The following is a 14,021-nucleotide window of genomic DNA, read 5'->3' as shown; positions in this document are numbered from 1 at the left end:
TCCCTGATGGTCTAGTGGTTAGGATTTAGTGCTCTCACCGCCGCGTCCCGGGTTCGATTCCCGGTCAGGAAAATTGTGCTTTTAATTCAAAACCTTATAAAAAAATAGTTAATCTATTTTACACATCTTTATGCATCTCCTGTGTAAAAAAAAAAATGCATTGATTTAAACATCATTAATTAATTCATAAAATGCTATTGTCATCTGATATATTTTGCTCTGAGCATATGAGGAACTTTTCTCCCGATCCCATTGGGTTTCATTCTGGTAATCTGGTGCTGAAAGTGGAGATGTTTCCGCAGTGTACCGCAAATCATAGACACCATCAGAGGCAGTCTCTCGGGATCGAGGAGGACTTGCTTCCATCCCAAAGTGAGGCCTTTGATGGCTGAACATTCCGATACGACAGCCACAGACCCTGTTACAGGTGGAACAGACATACGTCGAGGGAAGGGGTCGGTGGGACTGGTTTGCCGCGTGCTCCTTCCGCTGCCTGCGCTTGGTCTCTTCATGCTCCTTGCGTCTAGTGTCAAAGAGCTCAACGCCGTCCCGGATGGACTTTCTCCACCTCGGGCGGTCTGCGGCCAGGGTCTCCCAGGTATCAGTGGTGATGTCGCAATTTACCAGGGAGGCTTTGAGGGTGTCCTTGTAACGTTTCCGCTGTCCTCCTTTGGCTCGTTTACCCTGAAGGAGCTCCGCATAAAGACGTAAACATAAACAGGTAAGGATTAGGTGGCGGAGTTGGCCATTCGGCCCCTCGAGCCTGGTCCACCGTTCAAGAAGATCCTGGCAGTTCTTCAACAGCAAGTTGACACATCTGGGGCGGAGCCAACAGGCGCCTGGCTGCAATGAGTGATGCAAACCTGCGTTGAACAGAAGCCTGGCTCGCTCAGTCGGGAGAGCATAGGACTCCTAATCGTGGGTTCGAGCCCCACGTAGGGCGATTTCTTTTCATTTAATGTTGCTTTAATGGAAAACCTCTGACCGAAACGGCACAAAACTAAATTGTTCCTTTCAAAGTCATTGAACTCCGAAATTTCCACGCCCCGCGAATCTCCTGAATCAGATGCCTCTAGTTTTGGCGACTCAATCCATCTCCCTTTGCAATGTTGTGCTCCCAGCCACAATATGAAATGTGGCACTAACTTATCGAATCATGGAATGGCTACAGCATGGAAGGCCATTCGGCTCATCGAGCCCGTGCCGACTCTCAGCGAGCCCCATTCCCCCGCCCTTCCCCCGTAGCCGTGCAATTGTTTTTCCTTCAGACACTTATCCAACTCCCGTCAGAAAGATAAGATTGAGTCTTCCTCCACCGCCCTTTCAAGCCGTGCATTCCAGATCCTAACCACTCGCTGCTAAATGGCCAGCTCCTGTTCCTATGTGTAAAGTCTGGGAAACACGAGATCAATTCCTGCCACACTCACAGCCTTCCAAAACATAGCACCGTCATTCTATTCTCGTAAAACCAGCTCCTGAAGTATCGGCCAGCTGTGTAGGTTAAAGCTCTGGTTATATTCCGAAGATTGCTTTAGACACAGTGTTTCTCTCGTGTAGTGGTTCAAATGTTCACCTCACACGTGAAAGGTCCCCGGTTCGAGCATGGGTGGAAATTGTATTTTGGAGACTATTTTTGCTGTGAAATAAATTGATAAAAAGTCATCCCAGGTTCCTTGTCGCATGAGCACTGAACATTTTAAACCAGTCTCCAACATACAGAGTGAGTAAATTCAGATAGGGGAGAAAACTTCATCAATGATTCAAAATCCTTAAATAATTAAAGTTCAGTTATTGAAGTTTCCACTGTCCCTCAGTAACAATTCTACAAAACAACGCTGTCGGTTCATGAATGGGGAATAAAACAAATAATCTTCACCCATCCCCATCCCCCGACGCACAGTTTAATTAGTTGCATGTCATTATTTTAAAGATTTTGAATGAAAGAGTTACTTTTGAATCCGTGCTCCCTCTGTGAGCACCGCATCACTCAACGAGCAGGAAACACATTAAAGTGTTTACCACAATTGCTGACATTTCTTAGCTTTTTTCTTGTGTTTTTTCAGCTCTTCGTCCTTTTCAGCTCCTGACTACGGATATTGCTGTGATTAAACCTGATCACAGTGCAATGTCTGTCTCACTGTTTCCCCGGTGTCAGGCAGAGATACGCCTGCTGACTTCATTTATTTCATTTGACAGGACACAAAAGTTCAAAATCAACCTGGAGGTGGCCACACACAGCACTGAGTGGTCAGGATGGCCGAGCGGTATGCGGTGCTGTGTTTAGGTCACTGTCTCCTCTGGAGATATTATTTTTGAATCAAAAACTAATGTGCGATAAAATGTAACATGAGCAGTCCGGGGTGCATTGTCACATGATGAAAGCTACCTCGGACCCGGACCAAAGCTCCCCGGACACCGTGCACAGGCTCAGGAAAACAACGGGGGAGAGGATATCCCGGTCACTGGGCCTTCCAGGAACACTGAACAAGTGCCCGGTCTGAAACATTCCTGAGTAATAACTTGTAACGGGGACTTCTAACAGTCCGGATGGCCAAGCGGTCTAAGGTGCTGTGTTCAGATCACAATCACCGCTGGAGGTGTGGGTTCAAATCCCACTCCTGACATGCAGTGTTTTTAATTACAAACTCATTTGTTTGGACACCACTCTCAAGTGCTTTGGGACATCCATCGAACTTCATAAAATGACCCCACTTCAATTGCAAACAATGATATCAAAGTTACTTCTCAAACCGGGAATCGATCCTGGGTGGCTGCAACGAAAGGAATGGTTTTGTGAAGCATTGAAATGTGCCCTCTAAATATCTCGCACTGCTCATTTAAAAACACGGTTATAATTTGTTTCAGTACAAAAGAAGGCAGGCTCGAAGGGCCAAATGGCCGACTCCTGCTCCTGGTTCTTGTGTTCTTTTACAGAGCACAGAACATATGATCAAATGATCAACTCTCCCTCAGTTCGCATTTCTTTCATTGTGCAAAAGAAGATTATGGGTTCATTCATGATGTTTTCCTGTGAAAGCACCATAAAAGCCAAGGGCCCTGTATTCTTTTTAAACAACTTAGTAACTTATCTACCCAGCTTCAAAGATTCTGTGTGTAAATCACTCAATCCTTCTGCTTCTCTTTTAAAACAATACCATTTAGTTTATCATTTACTCATATCACCTCCCTTTGTTTCCCAGACCTTACACATAGGTACAGGAGGAGGCCCATTCAGCCCCTCGAGCCTGTTACACAGGAACAGGAGGAGGCCCATTCAGCCCCTCGAGCCTGATACAGAGGAACAGGAGGAGGCCCATTTAGCCCCTCGAGCCTGTTACACAGGAACAGGAGGAGGTCCATTCAGGCCCTCGAGCCTGTTACACAGGAACAGGAGGAGGCCATTCAGCCGCTCAAGCCTGTTACACAGGAACAGGAGGAGGGCATTTAGCCCCTCGAGCCGGTTCCGCCATTCGATGAGATCATGGCTGATCTGTGAACAAACTCCATATACCCGTCTTTGGACAATTTTCCTTAATACCTTTGATCAAAATGCGATGTAAAATGAACAACTGACCCAGCACCAACTGCCCTTTGCAGAAGGGAGTTCCAAACCTCTCCCACCTTTTGTGTGTCGGAATGTTTCCGAATTTCACTCCTGAAACGTCTGGCTCTAATGTTTAGACTATGGCCCCTAGTCTGGGACTCCCCAACCAGCGGGTAACATTTCTCTCTGTCTACTCTATCTATTCCCTTATTATCTTTGAAAATTTTGATCAAATCACTGCTCGACCCTCTAATTTCCAGTGGGTGTAATCTCATATCTTAATTTAAACCTTGGAATCCAGGTATCATTCTGGGAAACCGACACAGTGCTCCCTCCAACGCCAATATAGCCTTCCTAAGGCAAGGTCAGTGAAAACTGAATCAAGGGACATGTCTTACTAGATTTAATCTGATGGTTTCCAGCAGGCATTTTGTAAGGTCCCACACATCATCATCATCATCATCATAGGCTGGTCCTCGAACGAGGAAGGCTTACTTCCACATGGGTTCACAGGTGTTTCAATGAAGGACCCGATGTTCCAGTCCTGAACTCCAATCAAAGGGTGGAAGATGCCTGCGGGTGGATTGTTTTAACGTGGTGTGACCGTTGGACACCAGCCACCACACGGGCTTGACAGAGCGAGGTCTTGGTCCAGTGGCAAGGGTTAGCCAGGACAGCTGGAGCCCTGCTCTGCTGCACGTCATCAAAACCCAGGTCGCTGTTTTGTGTGTGGGCAGGAACATCGGCGGGACCCAGTTAGAGCGGAGGAGCGGGAAGGTCAGTGTGGAGGAATGGTGAGAGGTCGATGTGGATGAGCGGTGAGAGATCGTGGTGGAGGAACGGTGAGAGATCGTGGTGTAGGAACGGTGAGAGGTCGTGGTGGAGGAACGGTGAGAGATCGTGGTGGAGGAACGGTGAGAGATCGTGGCGGAGGAGTGAGGAGAGATCGTGGTGGACGAACTGTGAGAGATCGTGGTGGAGGAGCGGTGAGAGATTGTGGCGGAGGTGCGGCGAAGGTTAAACACAAGGGATGTTGGCAGAAATCAAAGTTGAGGCAACGGATGTGTTGTGTATCTGTAAAGCATGCACTCCCATGTTCCGCCACCAGGGAGCTCATCCCCTGAAGTCCCAAGGGATCCCAGCACCCTTTGGGAGCACTGTATTTAAGCCGGACCCTCAGGCCAGTTTCTCACTCTGGAGTGTCTTATTAAAGACTGAGGTCACTGTTACTTTAACGTCCCTGTGTGCAGCCTCATCTGTGTTAGGAACACAATAACTGCCGTCGAGAATACGAATCCAACACAAAGATGCAGCAAACTGTGGGCATCCTGTAGAAGTTCTCGGAGGGTGAGGACTGGGAATTCTATGTCGAACGGCTAGACCAGTACTTTGTAGCCAACGAGCTGGACGGAGAAGGAAGTGCTGCAAAAAAGGAGAGTGGTCCTCCTCACAGTCTGTGCGGCTCAGACCTACAGCCTCATGAAGAATCTTCTGGCTCTGGTGAAACCCACAGATAACTCGTATGAGGAGCTGTGTACACTGGTTCAGGAGCATCTTAACCCGAGGGAGAGCGTGCTATGGCGAGGTATCGGTTCTATACGTGCCAGCGAACTGAAGATCAGGAAATGGCGAGCTACATCGCCGAGCTAAGGCGACTTGCAGGATATTGTGAGTTTGATGGCTACCTGGACCAAATGCTCAGAGACTTTTCTGTACTGGGCATTTGCCACGAGACCATCCTACGAAAACTTTTGTCTGTAGAGACACCGACCCTCAGTAAGGCCATTGCGATAACAGAGGTATTTATGTCCACCAGTGATAACACCAAACAAATCTCTCAGCACACAAGTGCTAGCAATGTTCATAAATTAACTGGAACTGTGTTTGTGAGCAGAAATGTACAGGGCAGAACCCACGAATCTGCAACTGCCAGCAGGCCTCAGGTGACCCAGATGACTCAGAGTCCCCAACAAAGGATGAATGCAAGGCAATTCACACCTTGTTGGTGTTGTGCAGGCTTCCATTCAGCCTATTCATGCCGCTTCAAAGGGTATGTTTGCAAGAACTGTGGAAGAATGGGGCATCTCCAACGAGCTTGCGAATGAGCTGAAATCTCTGCAAAACCTGCTAACCACCATGTGGCAGAGGAAGATCGGTCCATGGTGGATCAAAGCAATTTCGAGCCTCAGAGAGAGGAGGCAGATGCTGAAGTACACGGGGTGCACACATTTTCGACGAAATGTCGACCTATAATGCTAAATGTAAAATTGAATGGCTTACCCGTAACCATGGAACTGGACACTGGCGCTAGCCAGTCCATCGTGAGTAAAAAGATGTTTGAGAGACTGTGGTGCAACAAGGCATTCAGACCAGCCCGAAGCCCATCCACACGAAACTGAGAATGTACACCAAAGAGCTTATCACTGTCCTGGGCAGCGCCATGGTCAAGGTCACCTACGAGAGCACGGTGCACGAACTGCCACTCTGGATTGTCCCGGGCGATGGCCCCACACTGCTTGGAAGGAGCTGGCCTGGCAAATACCGCTGGAACTGGGATACCATCCGAACGCTATCACATGTCGATGAGGCATTATGTACCCAGGTTCTGAACAAATTTCCTTCCCTTTCTGAGCCAGGCAATGGATTCTTTTCCGGTGAGAAGGTGCGGATCCACTTGGTCCCAGAGGCACGACCCATTCACCACAAGGCGCGAGCGATACCTCATATGATGAGGAGAGAGTGGAAATCGAGCTGGAGAGGCTGCAACGCGAGGGCATCATCTCCCCAGTGGAATTCAGCGAGTGGGACAGCCCGATTGTTCCAGTGCTCAAAAGTGATGGCACGGTCAGGGTTTCCGGCGATTATAAAGTAACTATTAATCGTTTCTCGCTACAGGACCAATACCCACTACCTAAGACAGACGATCTATTTGGCGTGCAGGCAGGAGGCAAGGCGTTCACCAAGCATGACCTGACTTCGGCCTACATGATGCAGGAGCTGGAGGAGTCTTTGAAGGGCCTCACCTGCATCAACATGCAAAAGGGACTGTTCAGCGACAACAGATGCCCGTTTGGAATTCGGTCGGCTGCAGCGATCTTCCAGAGAAACATGGAGAGCCTACGCAAGTCGGTACCACACACGGTGGTCTTTCAGGATGATATATTCGTGATGGGTCTGGACACCGCCGAACACATACAATACCTGGAGGAGGTCCTCCAGCGACTGGATCGCGTAGGGCTGCGGCTGAAGAGGTCGAAATGCGTTTTCATGGCAACAGAAGTGGAGATTTTGGGGAGGAAGATCACGGCGGATGGCATTCGGCCCACAGACGCCAAGAGAGAGGCTATCATGAACGCGCCCAGGCCACAGAACGTCACGGAGCTGCGGTCATTCCTGGGACTCCTCAACTATTTTGGTAACTTACTACCGGAGTTAAGCGCCTTTTAGAGCCCCTACATGTGTTATTGCACAAAGGTGAGAACTGGGTATGGGGAAAAAAAACAAGTAATTGCTTTTGACAAAGCCAGCAACCTTTTCTGCTCCAACAAGCTGCTTGTATTGTATAACCCGTGTAAACGACTTGTGCTAGCATGTGACGCGTCGTCGTACGTAGTCGGGTGTGTATTACAACAAGCTAACATTGTAGGGAAGTTGCAACCTGTAGCCTATGCTTCCAGGAGCTTGTCTAAGGCCGAGAGGGCCTACAGCATGATTGAGAAAGAAGCATTAGCGTGTGTGTTCGGGGTAAAGAAAATGCATCAGTTCCTGTTTGGCCTCAAATTTGAGCTGGAAACCGATCACATGCCCCTCACATGCCTGCTCGCTGAAAACAAGGGGATAAATACTAATGCCTCAGCCCGCATACAAAGGTGGGCACTCACGTTCTCAGCGTATAACTAGACCATCCGCCACAGGCCAGGCACTGAGAACTGTGTGGATGCTCTGTCGGCTACCATTGCCCACCACGGGGGTGGAAATGGCGCAAAATGCAAATTTGTTGATGGTGGCGCAGCCCGCTGACTTGTTGATGGTCATGGAAGCGTTTGAAAATGATAAATCACCTGTTACGGCCCACCAGATATAGGACTTGGATCAGCCAAGATCCTCTGCTGTCCCTAGTAAAAAACTGTGTATTGCATGGGAGCTGGGCCAGCATTCCCGTTGAAATACAAGAGCCAATCAAGCCGTTCCAGCGGAGAAAGGACGAGCTGTCCAGTCAGGCAGACTGCCTGTTGTGGGGTAACCGCGTAGTGCTACCAAAAAAGGGCAGGGAGACGTTCATCTCGGATCTCCACAGCACACACCCGGGTATAGTAATGAAGAAAGCGATAGCGAGATACCACATCTGCTGGCCCGGTATCGACTCTGACTTAGAGCCCTGTGTACGGCAATGTAGTGTATGTGCTCAGTTGAGCAACGCGTCCAGAGAGGCACCACTAAGTTGGTGGTCCTGGCCCTCCAGACCATGGTCGATGATCCATGTCAACTATGCAGGCCCATTTCTTGGTGAAATGTTCCTAGTGGTCGTGGATGCTTTTTCAAAATTGATTGAATTTGAAATAATGTCGGGAAGCACCGCCACCGCCACCATTGAAAGCCTGAGGGCCATGTTTGCCACCCACGGCCTGACTGACATACTGGTCAGTGACAACGGGCCTTGTTTCACCAGTGCCAAATTTTAAGAATTTATGACCCGCAATGGGATCAAACATATCACCTCGACCCCGTTTTAACCAGCCACCAATGGGCAGGCAGAGCGGGAAGTACAAACAATCAAACAGAGCCTCAAACGAGTCACAGAAGGCTCACTCCTAATCCGTCTGTCCCGAGTACTGCTCAGCTATAGCACGAGACACCACTCGCTCACAGGGGTGCCCCCGGCTGAGCTACTCAGGAAAAGGACACTTAAAAGCAGACTCTCGCTGGTCCAGCCCAACCTGCATGATCAGGAAGAGAGCAGGCGTCAGCAACAAAATGTAAATGATGGTCGCGCCACTGTGTCACGGGAAATTGATCTGAATGACCGTGTATGTGCTAAACTATGGATATGGTCCCAAGTGGATCGCGGGCACGGTGATAGCTAAAGAAGGGAGTCGGGTGTTTGTCGTCAAACTAGACAATGGACAAATTTGCAGAAAACGCCTGGACCAAACGAGGCTGCGGTTCACAGACTGCCCTGAACAACCCACAGCAGACACCACCTTTTTCGAACCCGCAACACACACCCAAAGGATCAACGACACCACCACGGATCGGAAATCGAACCCATCACACCCAACAGCCCAGCAAGGCCAGACTCACCCAGCAGCCCTGCAGGGCCAACAACACGCCAGCCCAGCGAGGGCACAGCCAACACACCAGAACAGACATTTGTACCGAGGCGGTCCACCAGGTAAAGAAAGGCTCCCGACCGCCGCATCTTGTAAATAGTTTTCACTTTGACTTTGGCGGGGGAGTGATGTTGTGTCTCTGTAAAGCATGCACTCCCATGTTCCACCACCAGGGAGCGCATCCCCTGAAGTTCCAAGGGATCCCAAGAGACTGTTGGATGCTCTAGTAACAAGTTATTACTCTGGAAAATTTCAGACCGGGAACTTGTTCAGTGTTGCTGGAAGGGCCAGTGACCGGGATATCCTCTACGCGGGGTTTTACTGAGCCTGTGCTCGGTGTCCGGGGAGCTTTGGTCCGGGTCCGAGATAGCTTGCATCATGTGACAAAGTACCCCAGACCGCTCTTGTTCCATTTTATCGTCCACAAGTTTTCATTTCAAAAATGTTTCCGCCAACAGGCGCTCAATCCCTCTCTCTGCAAAACGTTCCTTTCACAAACATTTCTCTGACCGGAACTGCACCAAACAACAATGTTCCTTTCAAAGTAATTAAACTCCCCAATTTACACGTCAGCAATTTTAAGGACAAGGACTGAAAGCGCATTGCGATCAGAAAATTACCGGACCCCCTGTGGTTAATGACAGAGCTTTTGATTGTTGATCTCCGTACACACCTTGGAATTCAGGAGAACCTATTTCGTGGTTTGAAGTTCGAGATAAACCCACGGGGCGGAGCCAACAGGCGCCTGGCAGCAATCAGCGACAGGAAGATGCAGCTTAGCAGGCCCGGCTATCACCGGCATTACCATCGCCGAATCCCCCGCCATCAACAGCCTGGGATCACCATTGACCACTAACTGAAGGGGTTTGACAGGAGCGATGTTGAGAAGCCCGGCTAGCTCAGTCGGTAGAACATGAGACTCTTAATCGCATGGTCATGGGTTCGAGCCCCACGTCGGGTGAATTATTTTCCTTAAACTTTTATGTTGCTTTCACGGGAATTAATCTTCTTTTGCACAATGAAAGAAATGCTAACTGTTTTGGTCTCCTTATTTAAGGAGGGATATACTTATATTGTAGGCAGTTGAGACAAGGTTCACGAGGATGCAGGAAGAATGTTCCCGATGACAAGTTCGCAAAAATAATTAAAGTCTGTGAGATACTCAACCATTATTACAATCATTAATCCACCCACAACAATTGAGATACAACAAGGATCTATAGCTTTGCCAAGACCAGCCAGCTCAATTGGTCAAACATAAAACTCTTAATGTCAGGGTTGGGGGTTTGAGCCCCACGTTGGGTAAATAGCTTTTGTTGCAAGCCAGCAATGATATGGACTCTTTCACTAATCCACCCCAACTTACAGTAACACAGACCCGCCTAAAGAATGAGGAATAGTGGGTGACTGCATGTTGATCAGCAGAGAACTTCCTCCTCTCCGATTCCACTAAGGCTCAGCCTCCCACGATCACCTCTCGACAGGACAGGCTGCTGTCCAGATCGATTACACAGAGGCTTGGAATACAAGAGCAGGGAGGTTATTCTTGAACTGTTAGGCCACAGCTAGAGTACTGCATGCAGTTCTGGTCACCACATTACAGCAAGGACGTGATTGCACTGGCGAGGGTACAGAGTAGGTTTATGAGAATGTTGCCGGGACTGGAGCATTTTATCTCTGAGCAGAGATTGGATAGGCTGGGTTTGTTTTACTTGGAACAGAAGATGCTGAGGGGAGACCTGATTGAGGTGTATAAAATTATGGAGGGCCTGGATAGAGTGGACAGAAAGGACCTGTTTCCCTTAGAAGAGGGGTCAACAACCAGGGGGCACAGATTTAAAGTAATTGATCGAAGGTTTAGAGGGGATTCGAGGGGAAATCACTGGAACTCACTGCCTGAAACGGTGATCGAGGCAGAAACACTCAGCACATTTAAAAAGTACTTGGATGTGCACCTGAAGTGCCGTAACCTACAGGGCTACAGACCGAGAGCTGGAAAGTGGGACTGGGCTGGGGAGCTGTTTGTCGGCTTACACGGACACGATGGGCCGAATGGCCTCCTTCCGTGCTGTAAATTTCTCTGATTCCATGATGAGCAATTAACATTTTAAACCAGTCTCCTAAAATAGAGTGAGTAAAGTCAGATAGGGGATAAAAATTCCTCAAGGGACACACAGGGTAAGATAAAGGAAAAAGGGAAGCTTGGGACAGAGAGCGAGAACTCGACACTGCAGAAACTCGAGAGGTGTATAAAAAGAGCAGGGGTGCAGGATCAGAACAGCCACGATACTATTGGATGGTGCAGCAGGCTCGAGGGGCCGAATGGCCGACTCCTGCTCCTTACGTACTTATTTTAATTGTTGAATCATTGCCCATTACACGCACTTTACTTGAGGTGTCTGATTCATAATGTTCATTGTAACATGTAATGAACATGAAACAGTGTAACATCTCCAAGTTTGCAGATGACACTAAACTGGGTGGCGGTGTGAGCTGTGAGGAGCACGCTAAATTGGCATGCAGGTACAGCAGGCGATGAAGAAGGCAAATGGTATGTTGGCATTCATAGCGAGGGGATTTGAGTATAGGAGCATGGAGGTTTTACTGCAGTTGTACAGGGCCTTGGTCAGGCCCCACCTGGAATATTGTGTTCAGTTTTGGTCTCCTAATCTGAGGAAGGACATTCTTGCTATTGAGGGAGTGCAACGAAGGTTCACCAGACTGTTTCCCGGGATTGCAGGACTGACATATGAGGAGAGACTGGATCAACTGGGTCTTTATACATTGGAATTTAGAAGGATGAGCGGGGATCTCATAGAAATATTTAAAATTCTGATGGGACTGGTTAGTACCAACTTTAGCTCAGCCGTTACTTCATAAAACCAACTTTGTGAAAAGTTTGACTTTGTTTTAATGTCGTCGCTGCCTGGTGTTTTTGTTGTCATTTTCAATCTCCTTCTTTCACACTGAAACAAATGGTAACCCTATTTGTTAATTAGGAATGCGAGATTTTTAAAGAGCATATTTAAATACTTCACAAAAACATTCTGATCACGACAGCTACCGGGGTTCGATTCCCAGAGAAGTAATTTTGCTACCACCGTTTTTAATTAAAGTGAAGTAATTTAATTAAATTACACAGATGACCCAAAGCACTTCAGAGTGGTGTCAAAACAAATGAGTTGGTAATTAGAAATAAGGAATGTCAGAAGTTGGATTTGAGTTTCTGGGATGGAGGATGAATAACCCTCTGTGCACTGGAACTGGGAAGGGTGAATAATGAACGAGTTGTTTCCGGGTTTGAAATGCGGCATTTATCTGCTGGTATTAACCGATAGCATTGTTTAGCAGAATGGAAGACATGCTAACATGATCACTGAGGGACAGTCGAAACTTCAACAACTTAATTGTAATAATTTGTGAAACTTGAATCATTGAGGAAGTTTTATTCCTTTTCTGATTTTACGCACTCTGTATTTTAGGAGACTGGTTTTAAATGTTCATTGCTCATCATGGAATCAGAGAAGTTTGCAGCACGGAAGGAGGCCATTGTCACATGAACAATGAACATTTAAAACCAGATTTTGTTTCAGAAATAATGTTTTCACCCGGGCTTGAACCGGAGGCTTTTTGCATGTGCGGCGAATGTGATAACCGCTACACTACAGAAACTGTTGCATAGTGCTATGCGCAGAGAGAAATGTTCAGCAACAAGCTGAAATACTCAATCCCTCTCTCTGCAAAAAGTTCTTTTCACAACATTTCTCTGACCGGAGCTGTACCAAACAAAAATATTCCTTTCAAGTGTGCAAATTATTTTCGTTTAACTTTTATTTTGCTTTCATGGGATAACATCGTTAATGAATCGATAATCTGCTTTTGCACAATGAAAGAAATGCTAACTGAGGGAAAGTCATTCGGTCAATAATTGGTTCTGTGCTCTGCATGTTGGTAATGTAGCCAAGATGATCCAAAGATCGATGGGAAAGCAAGTTCTGAGCAGGACACAAACAATCTGCAAAGCGATATCGATAGGGTCAGTGACTGGGCAGTAATTTGTCAGATGGAGTATAATGTGGGAAATATGAGGTTATCCACTGTGGTCGGGATAATAGGCAGGCCATCCTGACTATTCAGTGCTGTGTGTGGCCACCTGCAGGTTGATTTTGAACTTTTGTGTCCTGTCACATGAAATAAATGAGGGCAGCAGGCGTATCTCTGCCTGACACCTGGAAAATAGTGAGACAGACCTTGGAGCAAGGGTCTGGTTATTGCCAAACAGCAAAGGAAATATTAATTCTGGAAAAAAAATGTCTGAAAGAACAGTGATCCCGACCTGATTTGAACACAAAACCTTCGGATCTACCGTCAGTCACACTACCGTTGCGCCACGAGGCCTACACAGTGAGCTGGAGATGTTCGTCGAAATGAAGGTTCTGCAATACAAGGGGCTTGGAAATCAGGAGAACCAGTTTCGAGGTTTGAAGTTCGAGATAAACCCATGGTGCGGAGCCAACAGATCCCTGACAGCCATCAGTAACAGGAAGATGCAACTTAAGCAGTCCTGGCTAGCTCAGTCGGTAGAGTATGAGACTGTTAATATCAGGGTTGTGAGTTCAAACCCCACGTTGGCCGAATTATTTTCCTTAAATTTTTATGTTGCTTTCACAGGAAAACATCATTAATGAACCCATAAATTCTTTTGCACAATGAAAGAAATGCGAACTGAGGGAGAGTTGATCATTTAATCATTTGTTCTGTGCTCTGGAGTAGAACACAAGAACCAGGAGCAGGAGTCGGCCATTTGGCCCTTCGAGCGAGCCTTCTTTTGCACTGAAACAAATTATAACCGTGTTTTTAAAAGAGCAGTGCGAGATATTTAGAGGACACCTTTCAATGTTTCACAAAACCATTCTTTTCGTTACAGCCACACGGAATGTGGGAAGTAACTTTGATATCACTGTTTGGAATTGAAGTGGGGGTCACTTTATTCAGTTCGATGGATGTCCCAAAGCACTTCAGAGTGGTGTCCAAACAAATGAGTTTGTAATTAAAAACGCTGAATGTCAGGAGTGGGATTTGAACCCACGCCTCCAGAGAAGACTGCGACCTGAACGCAGCGCCTTAGACCACTCGGCCATCCTGAT

At 47.5% G+C, this 14,021-nt stretch overlaps 3 non-coding genes across 3 annotated transcripts; 2 read left to right on the top strand and 1 right to left on the bottom strand.

Annotated features, from left to right (window-relative positions):
• trnae-cuc (transfer RNA glutamic acid (anticodon CUC)) lies at window positions 1-72 on the top strand. Its single transcript has one exon. It is a non-coding gene; the product is annotated as a tRNA-Glu (tRNA).
• A 9,690-nt stretch (window positions 73-9,762) lies between these two features.
• On the top strand, window positions 9,763-9,835 carry trnak-cuu (transfer RNA lysine (anticodon CUU)). The gene has a single exon. It is a non-coding gene; the product is annotated as a tRNA-Lys (tRNA).
• Window positions 9,836-13,938: 4,103 nt separating this feature from the next.
• Window positions 13,939-14,021, bottom strand: trnal-cag (transfer RNA leucine (anticodon CAG)). Its single transcript has one exon. It is a non-coding gene; the product is annotated as a tRNA-Leu (tRNA).

The sequence above is a fragment of the Pristiophorus japonicus genome, chromosome 25, assembly GCF_044704955.1.
Source record: "Pristiophorus japonicus isolate sPriJap1 chromosome 25, sPriJap1.hap1, whole genome shotgun sequence".
NCBI classification, from domain to species: Eukaryota; Metazoa; Chordata; class Chondrichthyes; family Pristiophoridae; genus Pristiophorus; species Pristiophorus japonicus.
This window is presented reverse-complemented; position numbering and strand designations above follow the sequence as displayed.